The sequence below is a fragment of the Sminthopsis crassicaudata genome, chromosome 1 (genome assembly GCF_048593235.1).
Source record: "Sminthopsis crassicaudata isolate SCR6 chromosome 1, ASM4859323v1, whole genome shotgun sequence".
Classification (NCBI taxonomy): Eukaryota; Metazoa; Chordata; class Mammalia; order Dasyuromorphia; family Dasyuridae; genus Sminthopsis; species Sminthopsis crassicaudata.
In genome coordinates this window covers 526687453-526702964 of record NC_133617.1, presented here as the reverse complement: position 1 = coordinate 526702964, position 15512 = coordinate 526687453, and positions in this window count along the sequence as shown.

Genomic DNA, 15512 nt, shown 5'->3' with positions numbered 1-15512 from the left:
CATTTTTACAGATGAAAAATTGAGGGAGAAAGAGGCAAATTGGCCTGCCCAGAGTTATACAGCTAGTAAGTGTTGAAGACTAGATTTTAACTTGGGCTTACCTTACAATAAGCCTGGTGTTCTATCCAATGAGCCATCTAGTTGACTCATTGTATAATTGGTTTTATTATCAAAAAAAAGAAGGGGTAGGAGAGAACAAGCATTTCTGGAGCACCTACTATGTGCTAGACACTTCCTCACTTTACAAATATCTCATTCAATCTTCACAACCCTGTGAAGGAGGTGCTATTATTATCCATCTTTTGCAGGTGAGGAAACTGAGGGAGAAGTTAAGTAAGTGACAGGTCTAGGCTTACAGAGCTAGTATGTGTCTAAAGATTTGAAATTAAGTCTTCTTGACATCTAGCTGCATAGATGGTATACTGGATAGAGAGAATATATTTCAAAGAATTTTAAAGTCCTGTAAATATATATACACATATATGTATGCACATATAAATGTAAACTCTTAAAACTTTCAGATTAGTTGTTTGACTTATTAGCTTAACAAATTAATTAGCAATTATTTTCTTTTTTAAAAAAATTAGTTTTATAGTATTTTATTTTTCCAAACACATGCAAAGATAGTTTTCAGCATTCACCTTTGAAAAACCTTTTTTCCCCTTCTTTTCCTTAGCTCTCTCCTCCACAAGACAGTAAGCAATCTGATATAGATTAAGTTGTATAATTCTTCTAAACATATTTCCATATTTATCATCCTGCACAAGAAAAATCACATGAAAAGGAGAAAAAAAACCACAAGGAAAAAAAAGAACCAAGCAAACAAATAACAACAAAAGATGAAAATACTATGCTTTGATCCACTTTCAGTCTCCATAGTTCTCTCTCTATATATCAGATACACTTTCCATCCCAAGTCTATTGGAATTGTCTTGAATACTTGCCTTGAATCCATGCCTTGAATTGGAATTGCATTGTTGAAAGAGACAGAACTACCACAGTGGTAGATACATAATCTTGCTATTACTGTGTACAATGTTCTCTTGATTCTGCTCATTTCACTCAACATCAGTTCATGTAAGTCTTTCCAGGTTTTTGTTAAATCAGTCTGCTTTTCATTTCTTACAGGAAAATGTTTCATTATATTTATACATTATAAATATTCAGCCATTCTCCAACTGATGGGCATCCACTCAGTTTCCAGTTTCTAGCCACTACAAAAAGGGCTGCCACAAACATTTTTGCACATGTGTGTTCCTTTCCCTCTTTTTATGATCTCTTTGTCATCCAGATTAAGTAGTAACCCTTCTATATGCACAGTTTGATAGCCCTTATGGCATAGTTCCAAATTGCTCCCCAGAATAGTTGAATTAACAACTCCACCAACAAAGCAGTAGTGTCCCAATTTTCCTATATCCCCTCCAACATTTATCATTATTTTTTTTCCTTTCATGTTAACCAGTCTGAGGGGTATGAAACAGTCCCCGCCGATTTGTCTTAATTTCAGCAAGCATTTCTTAATAACCTACTAAGTGCTTTAGTGCTTTATAAATTTCTTATTTGATTCTCACAATGATCATAATGATACTTTGCTCCCAATGGGAAATTTTCTTCCTATTGTATTGGGTTATTTCCTCTTATGTATACCTTCTTTTATTCCTGTTTTGTGTCTCCTTGGATTAATGAGCTTCTTTGCTAATTGTCATGTATGTTCATCGTGGAACTGGTATTTGGTGAAAAAAAGGGAGTCAAGCCTTAGTTATAAAACTTGTGCCAATCTCAAAGTTCAGGCCAAGAAAAATGAATGGAATTAGATTGTATTGTGCTTTTATTTCTCTCCAGCTGATGACATGTGGAGGGTGGTTAGAAATGAACTTTGGTGGGTGGGCTGTGAGGGATGGATGGTAATCACATTGCAGTTCTTAGAGATTGCAAGACACCTTCTGGATACAGGGAACTGGGTCAGAGTGGAAGATCTCCTTGATTTGTTGGGAGTCAACATGAGCTGGTCTGAGTTGGTTCTGTAGCTGCTGACACAGAAGGAGTTTGGGGTTCAGCAAGAGAACATTGCAGTGGATCCCTAATATGTCCAGCCTACAAAATATTCAGTCTGCCTCCTGATTGGTTGATTGTGATTCCCAGGTCAGTCTGGTCACCTCTGGATATTTCCAGAGGGCACAGTGTGGGAGGGAGTTGGACATGGATGGGGTGAGGCAAAATTGAGAAAGATGGAACAAATGAACAGGAGATAGAAGTTGGAAATAATTTACTCTTAAGTTATCACAGCGAAAGGGCCACAGTGGGTGGTGAATGAATAATACTGACAAATTTGGAAGGGTAAAGGAATTGAGTCATTCCGGCTTATTTCCCAGTGTGACTGGGGGGGGGGGGGATAGGGCGTGGTGGTATAGATAAAGCTTCTTAATTTTTTGCCACTCACAATTCTTTAATCCAAGAAATTCCTATGTGACCATGTGTATATAGGTATATAAAAGAGATATACAAATGAAACATTTACTGATAATAAATCATAATTTTGCAGCCCCCATATCTATACGGAGTATAAGCTTTGGTATAGTCAATCTTACGTTTCCATTCTCCATTGCCCCCAGCTTGATTCCCCACAAGTATTCTGGGTACATTGCAGGCACTTAATAAATACTTCTTGGATTGCTCTGTATCTTACTATGACCTTGGAATCCCTTCACAAAAAGTCATTGTCTTCATTGGTTAAAGCAAAGGGAGTTTAATATATGATTGATGGAGGAAATGGTGGTTGAATGACTCTCTTTCCCCACTTAACATTTCATGATGCTGTAAACCCTACGGGTATGACTTTTCTTATTGGAACCAAGTCTGACCTTCATTCACTTTGGGCTTCATCCTTCTGCCTTTGTCCCTAACCACCTGAAATCAGCAGCTTTCAGAAAGGACTCATTCTCGAATCCCAAGGAGTAAAGCAGGAACAGCCACAGTCATGCAGAGGGTTATGGGGCCAAACCCTGATGATAATTCCTTCCTGCCTTGGAGACCTTCAGCCAGCTGTGTCCAGAGACCTTCAGCCAGCTGTGTCTGCCAGGCCATAGGGGCTGCACTGGGGGCTCAGCTTTTGTCTCAGGCAAGCCGCTGTATCCCTATCTCTGACACGGAGGGCATGATAATGGGGAATCATTCTGTCAGAGCATTTCACAAGGCTAGGGCCTTGTTTCCTAGTTGGGATAAACTATTTGGCCTTTGGACAAGATTATTTTTGCATGAAACAGGATTGTTATCACTTAATTGAAAATAATTATCCAATGCAAATTGACTTCAACTTGTCTGGCTGGAAATAAAGAAGTGAGCATCCGTGAGCAGTTTCACTATTGCCAGGGCAGGTATTTTAAGTAAATGAAACTGACAAGATAAATGCTGATTTTCTTAAGTAAGCCCTCTGAAATCTAAAAGGCTAAGCTGAATTAGTCATTTTAGCAAGGGACTCAGTATTAAGGTGCATGTGTCCAAATAAGTGTTAGAGGGATTTTCCTATTCATTTATAAAGAAAAGGAACTCCTGACAGAGAGGAGGGAGGCTGGGTAGGAGGCAGCTGAGCATTACAAGGATGCATATAATTCCACTGAGAGGTTCTGGGGGTGTCCCCGAGGTACCATGTGCTAAACCCTGATTGCACACAACCCTCCTCTGCCTCCACACAACAGGAGGAGAAGGTAGGGCTGAGAAGAAGGCAGAATGTCAGTGGAATAAGACAATGAGGTCTTAACCTTGAACTTGAATCCTTAGCTACCGACCCCTTCAAGAAAAACCTGATCCATCTCTGTTATATAATTCACACATTTTGGGAGTATCAGCCACTTTTAGGGGCTAGGGATCTGCACTGACCTTTAGTGAGTTTGAGGCTTAAATGTATGTTTTATGCACCCTTTGGTGAAGATGTGATTTATGTGTGTGTGTGTGTGTTTTACAAATCACCTGGGTTATTGCAATATCCTCTTTTTAGCCATCCAACAAAGGAGGCTGTAAGTTCCTAGCTAGAGGAGCATAAACCTAAATCTGAATCCCAAATGGAAATTAATAGGAAGAGTATCAAGTCACTTTTCCAGATTTTTCAAATCTTATAAAGAAAACAATAAAGGTCAGTTGATAAGAAATGTGTTGAGTGAATATAAAAATAAAGCATTAATACTGCTCCATTTTTTAAAATGGGGTATGGACCAGTCAAGAACCAATCTTAAAATCAGGAAAACCTAGGTTCAAGTCTCCTCTCACAGCCCCTGCCTATGTGACCTTGAGCAAATTACCCAATGATTCTATTGTAGGGCATGTGCCCTAGAGAGGTCAAAGTTTTAATCTGTGACTTCCAGAGTTTTTCTGGATGCAAGTACTGGGAAGAGAACAAATCACCCCATTTGTTTTTCTAACTCAACATGAACAATATGTCTGTTCTTCTTTCACTCTATGCTCCATTTCTTCTTTCCAGGGTGTTCCCAAGAACAAAGCCTTCATCTACACAGATAGCTTTTCAAAGATTTTTCTCCCCAAACTCTGATGTTATGAATCCTGGGATTGCTGTGACTTGCTTTGGCAGGGTTACATAATTTTACTGGGCACCTACTGTGTGTGGAGAGTCATTAGAGGCTCAATAGATTTAGACCACATGCAAATTAGAAGAAGGGCTAAGAGCCTAGCTAGGGTTTTTCAGTCTTTGAGAGCCAAAGTGGACGTCAGATATCATCTTAAGGGGATGCCCTTAAGTTTATAAGCAAGGACACAGAAGCCCAGAAAAGCTACAGGTCACAAATTGGGCAGATGTTCTGAATCATAAGGGATTAGAGATTTTCCCATACCACTGTTCTGTCTCCCTGATCTTCCTCACATTAAAAAAAAAACATTAAGGATCATTGTAATGTACTGAGAGTTTCCAAAAGTGGCTGGACAAGTTGGATTTAGGAGAATCAAATTTCTGAGAAAGATGACATAGAATTCCAAAGAGCTCACAAAATCCATGAGATATCACTTACCCTTTCAGAGTGCAGGGATGAAATACAACTGAAAATGAAGTATGTCTTTGTTACAGATGAATAATTCCTCTCCAGTTCATAGCATGTGCTAACAAGTGTGTATATGTGTCTGTTGGGAGGTAAGCTTAGGCTCAAACAAATTGTCTTAGCCACGTGACTGCCTAAGTGACCTTTTTATTCCTTCCTCTAGTCTTCACATTTCTATGAGATTAAGCTGTGATTTTGCTTTATTTCTAAAGTTATTTATCATTCTCGGATTCCCTCTTAAAAATTCAGTGACGCAAAGTGCAAAAATCTCAAATGTCAATTCTTATATACATTCTTTCTTGATCTTCCCAACTGCAAGTGTCTCCCCCAGCTCCTGCCAACATTGTATTTACTCTGTATCAATTTTTATACATGTTGTCTTCCCTGATAGAATGTAAACTTCTTGAGGTCCAATGATATTTTATTTTTTTCTTTGCATCCCTCAGAAAACCTAGTTGGGGGAAACGCAAGGAAAAACCTGGACAATATCTCCAAAACATACTGAAATGCTGTGTAAATGTGAATTGCTATAGCTATCTTCTACCTCCTCCTAATCTCCTTTTTCTTCTCTCCAGTACTACCTATAATTCATCTCATTTCTTCTACCCATGGTCTGATTTCTCAGAAAAACAGTTTGAAACTTCCATTTAAAAGAAAAATCCATTTTTTTCTTCCTCTCCTAGTAGTCTGGTTTCCCTTCTCACCATTCAGATGAAATTATTCTCTCCTTATTACTAATGAGCTCCTAATAACCAAATGACTATGTTTTTCCCCTCTTGGTATTTACCCTCCTTGACATCTTTGTAGTATTTAAATAGTGTGAATCATCTTCTTCTAGAAGCTGTCTGCTCTCTTAGCTTGAGTCAGCTACTTGTTCATCCCATCTCTTTCATTAACTCTGTTTCTTCACTAACTCCTCATCCTTTTTTCTGCTTCTTAAGTTGGTGCTCCTGAAGGTTCTCTCTTCAATTCCTTTCCATTTTCCTTATCATCTCCTTGGCATTCTAATTTATTCTTGCTGCTTCAGTTATCTTCTTTTCCCCATTGAAAGCATTGAAATTATCTGTGACTCATCTCAAATCTAATGTTTCTACTTCTTGTTTTGTTGACTATAATTTTTCCAAATCTCTCTTCCTCTTTATAATGACTATTATCACCTGGGTACTGGCCTTCTTTACAAACCATCTGGATTTCTGCAGTATCCCTCTTTTTGGTGATGGTGGTGGTAATGAATTTTTATTTGTGCATTTATCGAGTAACTATTTTTTATTAAAGCTTTTTAATTTTGAAACATACACATGGATAATTCTTCAACATTGACCCTTGCAAAACCTTGTCTTACAAATTTTCCCCACCTCCTCCCACTCCCTCCCCTCTATGGTAAGTAATCCAATATATGTTAAACATGTTAAAATATGTTAAATCCAATATATGTATACATATTTATACAATTATCTTGTTGTACAAGAAAAATCAGATTAAAAAGGAAAAAAAATGAGAAAGTAAATAAAATTCAAGCAAACAATAACAAAAAGAGTGAGAATATTATGTTGTGATCCAGACTCAGTCTCTATAATCCTCTCTCTGAAATGTCTCTCTTCATCACAAGATCATTGGCACTGGCCTCAATCATCTCATTGTTGAAAAGAAATTCCATCAGAATTGATCTTGGTACAGTCTTCTGGTTCTGCTCACTTCACTTAGTTAAGTCTCCCCAGGCCTTTCTGAAATCATCCTTCTGATCGTTTCTTACAGAACAATAATATTCCATAATATTCATATACCACAATTTATTCAGCCATTCTCCAATTGATGGGCATCCACTTAGTTTCCAGTTTCTGGCCACTACAAAGAGGACTGCCACAAATATTCCTGCACATACAGGTCCCTTTCCCTTCTTTAAGATCTCTTTGGGATATAAGCCCAGTAGAAACACTGCTGGATCAAAGGGTATGCATTGTTTGATAGCCCTCTGGGCATAGTCTCAAATTGCTTGAGTAACTATTATTAAGTACCTTTTGTGTAAAAAAAACCCCTAAATAAACACTGAGATTTCGTAAACAATTGAGGAGCTAAATTCTGACATTCAGTTAAGCAAGACTTATTAAGTACATGTTATAAAGAAAAACCAATTAGATTTAAACACTTATTAAGCATGTGTTATATGTGCAAGGCACCATGCTAGGCACCAGGATTACAAAAGACAAAACCACAAAAAAGGAAATAGTCCTCCCCTCTTAGAAGCTATTCACTAATTGATGACTAAATAAAACAACTGTTTCATAATAATGGCTCTGTCTGTTTCTGTCCCATATTTTTTTTTTTAAAATTCATAACTTAGCAAACACTAAATAAAATGGGCATTTCTAAGTCTTCATTGTAAAGCAGATGATTGTATAGGAAACCTTAAATCTGTGTCTCTATCATGCTTACAAGTATATACATAATACATCATGTACCTTTCAGAGTTGTCCCACTTTATTATTCCTTTTGGCTTTCCTTCTATTCTCTTCTCATTTAAGGGTGTAATGGATGCTTAGCCCCCATTCTCCTTCCTAACCCTTCTTAATTGAAAAAAGAAGACAATGACTTTCCTTATGACCAATGTTCACAAGGGCAATCAGGTGATGTAGTGGATAGAGTACCAACTTTGGAGTCAGAAGGCTCTGAGGTCAAATGGAGCCTAGGATGTTGTTTGTTTCATTTTTCTCATCTGTATAATGAGCCATATTTACAGCTAAACAAAAATCACAATAGACTCTTACCACTGCTTTCATTTTTCTTTATTTCCAAACTATCATTCCTGCTAGACTAACATATGGTCCAATGAGAACAATTTGTCCTGATGGCCATGAAGGTGACTGAAAAAGGTAGAGGTAGAAGGAGATCATTATACACTTCAACAACAATACTGTATGAGGATGTATTCTGATGGAAGTGGATATCTTCGACAAAGAGAAGATCGAATTTAGTTGTAATTGATCAATGATGGACAAAATCAGCTACACCCAGAGAAGGAACACTGGAAAATGAGTGTAAACTGTTTGCATTTTTGTTTTTCTTCCCAGGTTATTTTTACCTTCTGAATCCAATTCTTCCTGTGCAACAAGAGAGCTATAAGGTTCTGCACACATATATTGTATCTAGGATATACTATAACATATTTAACATGTATAAGACTGCTTGCCATCTAGGGGAGGGGATGGAGAGAGGGAAGGGAAAAGTTAGAACAGAAGTGAATGCAAGGGATAATGTTGTAAAAAAAATTACCCATTATTCTGTCAATAAAAAGTATAAAAAAGGGGGAAAAAGAAAAGAAAACAGGCAAAAAAAGAAAGAGAAGAAAAGAACCCTCAAAAAAGTATAGAAAAAAATTTAAAGATGTTTCAATCTGTGTTTGGACACCAGAAATTCTTTCCAGGAATGGGCAGCATTTTTCATAATAAATCCTTCAAAATTGTCATAGATCATTGTATTGCTGAGAATAATGAAGTCATTCATAACTGGAAAAAAAAGGTAGAGGTAGAGCATTTAGGGCTTGGCCAGACATTGAAGAAACCAAGGTCATCCACGGCAACCTGAACCATCTCTCTTCGTCTTGACTTTTGTCCTGCCACTGGACTTTGATGAATCTGTAAGAGAGAGAGAGTAAGACTGATGATCTTGCACTGCCCTGCCTCCTCTGCTTGCTGAATTCCTACTGCATGTGATTTTTATTCATCTACTTAAGTCCATTGGCTTCTATTAGCAATCTCATTCTTTTTCCTCTAATCATTTGGTCTGGAATTTCTGGAGAAATAGCTCCTATTTGGAATTTATCTTGAAATGGACATAAATTGCTCCCAATTTAAATAGTAATATCTAGGTTTGTCCTGAATTTCTGCTGCTTTCTCTATCTTCAAATTAATTAGATGGGCAAAAGTTTTCAATCTATACGAGAAAAAATCTTAAAATGATGTCTTTTGTTGCCCTTTGGATAACTTTTAGCATCTGTTGGAAAGTCCAATTGTGGGCATCCAATTGTGATGGCTGGGTATCAAGGGCCTGAGAGGGCAATAATGCTCTCTCACCCATTTACAACCAGATCTTCTAGATTTGCCTTGGTGCTACAGATTATCTGATTTGATAAGGATTAGGGCAGGTGGCTCAGCCAGTCCTTACCAGAAGATCTCTCCCTCTCTTCTACAATCAGCATCATGTTTATTCATTGTAAACTCACTTAGTTTCAGTTACTAGAAATCATATTTCCCCACCCTCCAAACACTATCGTCTGATTCAGTACCCCTATCAAGGTAAGGACTGCTAATAGATCATCACTCATTCCATTCTACACTATTAGCAGGTTGAAGGAGGGGTAGCTATCCCAATGGTCACGTCCTTTCCTCTTCCTAGAAGCATAGATATTTTTTCAAGGCAATATTTTATAATAAACTTGCTTAAAACAGAAGCAACTAAATGTATTAATTCTTCTCTAAACATTAGTTTTGAGTTTTTCCTAAGACATTTGAAAATAAATCATAATTGCCACTTTAAAAAATTATACCTACGAGACTTCTTTTACCTAACTTGTCTTTTTTTTAAGGTGGTTCTATTCTCACCAGCTCTCTTCCTCTCACCTATGATTGCTTTCTCTTGTTTGTTATCTCTTTCCTTTTGGGATTTTGCTTACTAATTCCTTCTTCTCTCCTGTTTTTATCTCTTTACATAATTCTTCCCCATCTTTCTCTCCTTTTAGTCAAGTATATTCCTCATTTTTCTCCTGTTCATTTTTTTAAAAATCGGGCTAGGATTCATGATTTGAGTTGGACAACTTGATTCTGCAGCCTGATTCTTTCCTTTTGGGATTTTGCTTATTAACTCCTTCTTCTCTCCTGTTTTTATCCATTACATAATTCTTCCCTATTTTTTTTTCTCCTTTTAGTCAAGTATGTTCCTCATTTTTCTCCTGTTCGTTTTTTAAAAATCGGGCTGGGATTCATGATTTGAGTTGGACAACTTGATTCTGCATCCTGTGATACATCTAATGAGAGTGGGAGTTGCCATAAGGATCTTTGGAACTTACAAGGATTACATTAATATATTATAATTTGCAGATGGAGAGTACATTATTAGCAACTAGGAAGATTGTGAAAGTCATGAAGAAGGTTGAGAACCTCCTGACAGTCACTGCTGAAGTGTTTTAAAAGTAATTTCCTCCTTTCCTTCTTTCTTCCCTTCCTCCTGACACCCTTTTCTCCCTCTCTTCTTCCTACCACTGCACTCTCCTTCTCTTCTTCCCTCTTTCCCTTTTTCCCTGAGCAAAAGAAGGGAGAGGGATATATTGGCAACAAAGCTGATTTAAAAATAAAAGATAGCAATCTTTTAAAAAATCATAGAGTTAACATAAAGTTCATTTGAATAAATGCCTCACCTCTCCTCTTTCCCTAATGTATTCCTCTCTTCCCATTTGAAGTAAGATGAAGATTTTGAAAAATTTAAATGAGGTGGGAGTACATTCTGAATAAGGGTGATGGATTGTCTATTGGTAGTCCAGTTTGACTAGACTGTTAAAATGTGTAAATGGAAGCAAATGAAATAAATGTGGATAGACGGGGGAACCAGGTTGTGGACGATTGTGAATACCAAGCTACTGGAGATCATAGGTGTTTAATAAGTGTTCTTGAATTTAATTTAATTAAGAGAAAAAAAAGTTGCTAAAATCAATTGTGGAATAATGAATATAATAATTGCCAGTGCTAATCTTTCACCAATGGATGAGGTTATAAGGTATTATCTGTGGTCTTATTTATTTAATTTAATCTCAGTTCCAGTAATACTATGAACAATAAATAAGTAAAGGTCCATTCATTTTTTTTTAACTGAGATGAGATTGACAGTTTTTTTTAAAGGGATTGAATCAAATTTATTAAATTCAATGGAATGGATTTTGGAGTGATAGACTTCATGTTCTTAATTCATAGGTTCCTTCTGCATAGTTTGAGACTTATTTTTGGTCTTTATTCTTAAGCAAAGGATTTGGCCTTTATTCATGTTGTTTTTCTTACTTAGAAAGCTTTCTGTCCCCAATACAAACACATCTGGATTATTTTTTAAGATCCAATTCAAAGCCCAAAGTAGGGTTTCTCTATCACATCTGCCTTTTAAACCCTATGAATAAAAACCATTATTAAGCACTTACTGTATTCCAGCCAGGCCTAGCCTTAGGCATATAAATACAAATTATATTGTATGTAATACATATGGAGAGGGATGTCATACACATAGGAGAGTGATGACTAGGAAGGACATTTTGGTCTGAGATGGTGAGTAGAGCCATTGACATTCCTTTTTGAGAAATACTGGTAGTATGGTTTTGATTATTACTCCTAGAGCAAGAGGTAGAAATGAGTAGTGGGGAGTAGAGTGAGATGGCAAGAATGACCAGTTAGAGATGATGGTAGTGGGGTCTGGTACCCAAGGTCAGATACAGTGAGTCATGTGAGTCTATGCTAGTTGACTCACTAATCCAGTACCTCATATTGCTCAGTGGTTATTCTAAAGCTAGGTGATTTCTTCTAAAAGATGGTTTCTGAAGATCTAGTGGTTTATTGTTGTTATTCATCCTTCATTTTTTTGAAGAAGATCAAAGACCTTATGAGAATTATGTCTTGATCCCTTTGAATTGGACTTAAAGACAAAGCTATACAAAGTCATCAACCTCACTTTCCCTTCCAGAGTCATCAAGATCCAGTGGCAAGATAAAAATCAAGAGGACTGATGATGGCCCCAGGATGTGGTGGATGACCTTGGTCTTTCTAAATTAGGGTCATACATATATTTGCAAAGCCTTCCTCTCCTCTGGAAGTCCATTCCACTCTTGAATGCTCTAATTGTCAGGAAATTTCTCTTGCTGAATTACTATTGCTCGTGGTACTGCTCCTTTAGGTTAAAACAGATATAATCTTATTTCCACAAAGAAATATAAGACATATAGCCCCCAACATCTGAAATCCAAACCCCAATCCCAGAGTACTCTTTCGACTATCTTCAAAAAATTTGAACTCAAGATCATTTATCATTTAGAAGGTTCAATGGTAGAGCAAATAGCAGGATGGCTGCTGTGTATAGATGGATGGGATGTGAAGTCTGGTGACATTATAATGTGATGTTACAAAACCAATATAATATTATTTCCTTGATAGCAGGACTTTTTTCCCTTGAATTTTTCAGGGCCTCTTTCATGCCTGATACAAAATTGGTACTATATGTATTTTTGAGGATTAAATTGAATTATGAATTGAACATTGGTCTGGACTCCTGGAATACTCATTCTTTTCAGCTCCTAGAACCCTTTTTGCTTCAGGTTTCCAGGTTTGACATTGTACCATTTCTCACCATCAAAAAACAGATGAAATATGCCATTTTCAAATATTTATTCTCTGATCATTCAGAGGATAGATCTGTCCTGCCAAAAAACTGGGATTTTCTCATGGAGTTTCTCTTATCTGTTCTCAAAAGAGCCCTTAAGTACATGACAACTACAACAAAGGAATTTTTCTAGAGGAAGTATTAATTCAACTTTTCTCTTGTGATGAATACCTAATTGTTGTGAAATTCCCCTTGATCTGTTTGAGTTCTATTCTCATATTGGCTACATGATCAGTGATTAGGTGTCCTTCTATTATCCCAATATCATTTGAAATTAAGGGTTTCCAAATTTTGTGCCATTTAAAGCATTTAGTATTATTCATTCTTAGTCTGGGCACCATGCAGGTGAAGTTAAGGAATTATTTTGTGGAGTTAATTAAAGCCCCTCTTTCTAAAGCTCACTTTAAAAAAGAAAGTTTATTTTATGTTAAAGCCTGATGGTTATTTGGTTCCTTTGTTAAAATTAAGTCATTAAAGTAAAAAATGAAAAGACAAAATGAAAAATCATGGTGCATAGAAAATCCACTGAGAGTTTAATAGAGACTCCTGTCACAAACGGAAGTGAGAAGGCTTGGGACTGAGGATGCTCAGTAAAGGGTGAATTCTCCATACATTGTGCTTCCTGAGGCTTATATTCTGTTTAAACTTGGAAAGAATAGGATAAAAACTAATTCTAGTGAGAGCCTGGCAACATTTTCAGAGTTATTATGAAGTGGCTTAAGCTTGTGCATCTCAGAGTTGAGCCCTAATTAACAATACTTAAAAGAAAACAAAGCAAAATGTTCATTCTCTGAGATTTAAAGTGGAGTTCATTGAGAGCATCATTCGTTTAACCCTGGAAGGCCTGTTGACTTGCCTCTGATTAAGGAATGGGAATGAGGAATGGTTTTTGCAAACCCTGGACCTTAGAGAAGAATCCCATACCTCATTCCTGTTGGAAAGACTGGGGAGCTTCCAGTAGAACATGACGTTCTTGACAGCCATCATGTAGGTAGGCAGGCAGGCAGGCAGGGAGGCAATAAGCATTTCTTAAGTATTTGCTATGTGCCAAAAGCTGTGCTAAGGATTGGAGATAGAAATAAAAGCAAAAAAATGAAGGAAGAAAGAGGGAGACAGGGAGGAAGGAAGGAAGGGAAGAAGAAGAAGAGCAACAGAGATAGAGACAGAGAGATGGGGGGAGAGAAGGAGGAAGGGAAGAAGAGAGAGAAAGGAAGTAAGAAGAGAAGAGAGAGAGAAAAAAAGAAAGGAAGAAGAAAGAGAAGGAGGAAGGGAAGAAGAGAGAGAGGGAGGAAGGGAATAAGAGAGAGGGAGGAAGGAAAGAAAAGAGAGACAAGAAAGAAAAAGAAAGAAATAAGGGCTCTTTTCTCAGGAAGTTTACATTTTAATTGTGAAAGGGTATGGGGAAGGGATGGGGAGAAAATGCTTGTCCTGGAGCATGGTGCTAAAATTTGGAAAGTCAGAAGCTAAATGGGAGGGGAATGAATCATGGAAAGTCTGAGCTCATCCTCAAATGGAAACCTAGGAGAAAGCTCACCAGAGGGAGAAAGGGGCCAGCATTGCAAAGGGATGCTCCAGAGTAAGAAGGCAGCTATGTATTATGGTAATGGAGTCTAGGAATGTTGGAAGAAGAACTGAAGGAGACTGAATTATCCTCCCAAATTATTCTTCCCACCTCCCTCCAATAAACTCACAATAGGAGAAGGGGGCTTGTAGGTGTTGCTTCCCATTTGCCACTTGGGGGGGGGGCTTTTCTTTGAACAATTGAAGGAAGGCTGATGAGAATATTAGATTAGGGATGGACTGTCTCTATCCCCTGTCTGCCTCCTCCCACAACCATGAAGTGGATCTTAGAGAGGAGCATGTTTTATCTTTTTTTCTTATAAGAAAAAAAAATGCAGTTAGCTTCTAAATCGAGGTCAAATGAGAAAATATTTGTAAAGCATTTAAAGAGTATTAAGCACTATATAAATGCTATCTAATATTAATCTAGGAACAAGAATGATGGAGTGGAGAGAGACCAGGGCTGGTTCAAATCCTCAGTCTGTTATGTCCTGTGTAATTTTAGATGAATCACAACATTTTGGGGCGTTGTTTTCTCCCTGGTAGCATGACAGGAGAAGGGACCTGATGACTTTTGAGCTCCCTTCTACAATCTACAATCTCCTGGGGAAGACTTTTGGAGATGGTTGGGACCAAGGATGAACAGTTCAAGTTAATGCTGCTGGAGTTCTATCACCTGGGCAGCTAAAGATATTCTGCTCAGTCTTTTGGCCATTGCAGTGCTAATAATAGGCAAGTTAATAGGAGCATGAGAATCCTTGTTGGAGGGAGAGGTCAGTCTTTGAAAGTGATGGAGAAGATGAAAAAAGTATATGGCCCTGTAGAGATTTGGATCAAATACATATGAGATGGTTCAGATGCAAATGATGAGAGATGGGGCAGAGGATCATGTCTCCTCAGGTTGGTCTGTTTATAACTCACACATTTTTAGGGAAGACCATCTTTGTCATCCACCGAGCTACATGCACACCTGTGGTGATGTTTTCTGTTATATGTATTTTCTTGGCTCTTCAATTCAATGTCTCTGAAATGGGTATGAGAATACCGGTCTCTTTGCTTTCATCATCAAATTGCTGGCATATAGTTTGCCTATGAAACTTCCATGTAATTTATACTATTCATTCATCTGGGGACTCTGGGTTTAGGATTGAGTGGGTAAACATGCTCATATAAACACACAAACAGCACACAGGTGCCTACCTATATTTGTACATTCTGGACCTTGTAACATAATGAAGTACAGAACTTTGAAGTCAGGAAACCTGGATTCAAATTCAGGTTTCTCCTGTGTATAATTTTGCACAAGTCACTGAACCTCAAGGTTTTTTTCACTTGTAAAAACAGACTTGATAATACTTATATAGCTTTCCTCACAGGGTTATACCATAGTCTATTCCAAGATAGATGTAGCTCAAATTAGCTTGCTGCAGCCAATTGTTAAATTTTTTTTGTGAGCACTTATTCTCTGAAAACTGGCAAACACTTTGAAATCAGCTCTTTATT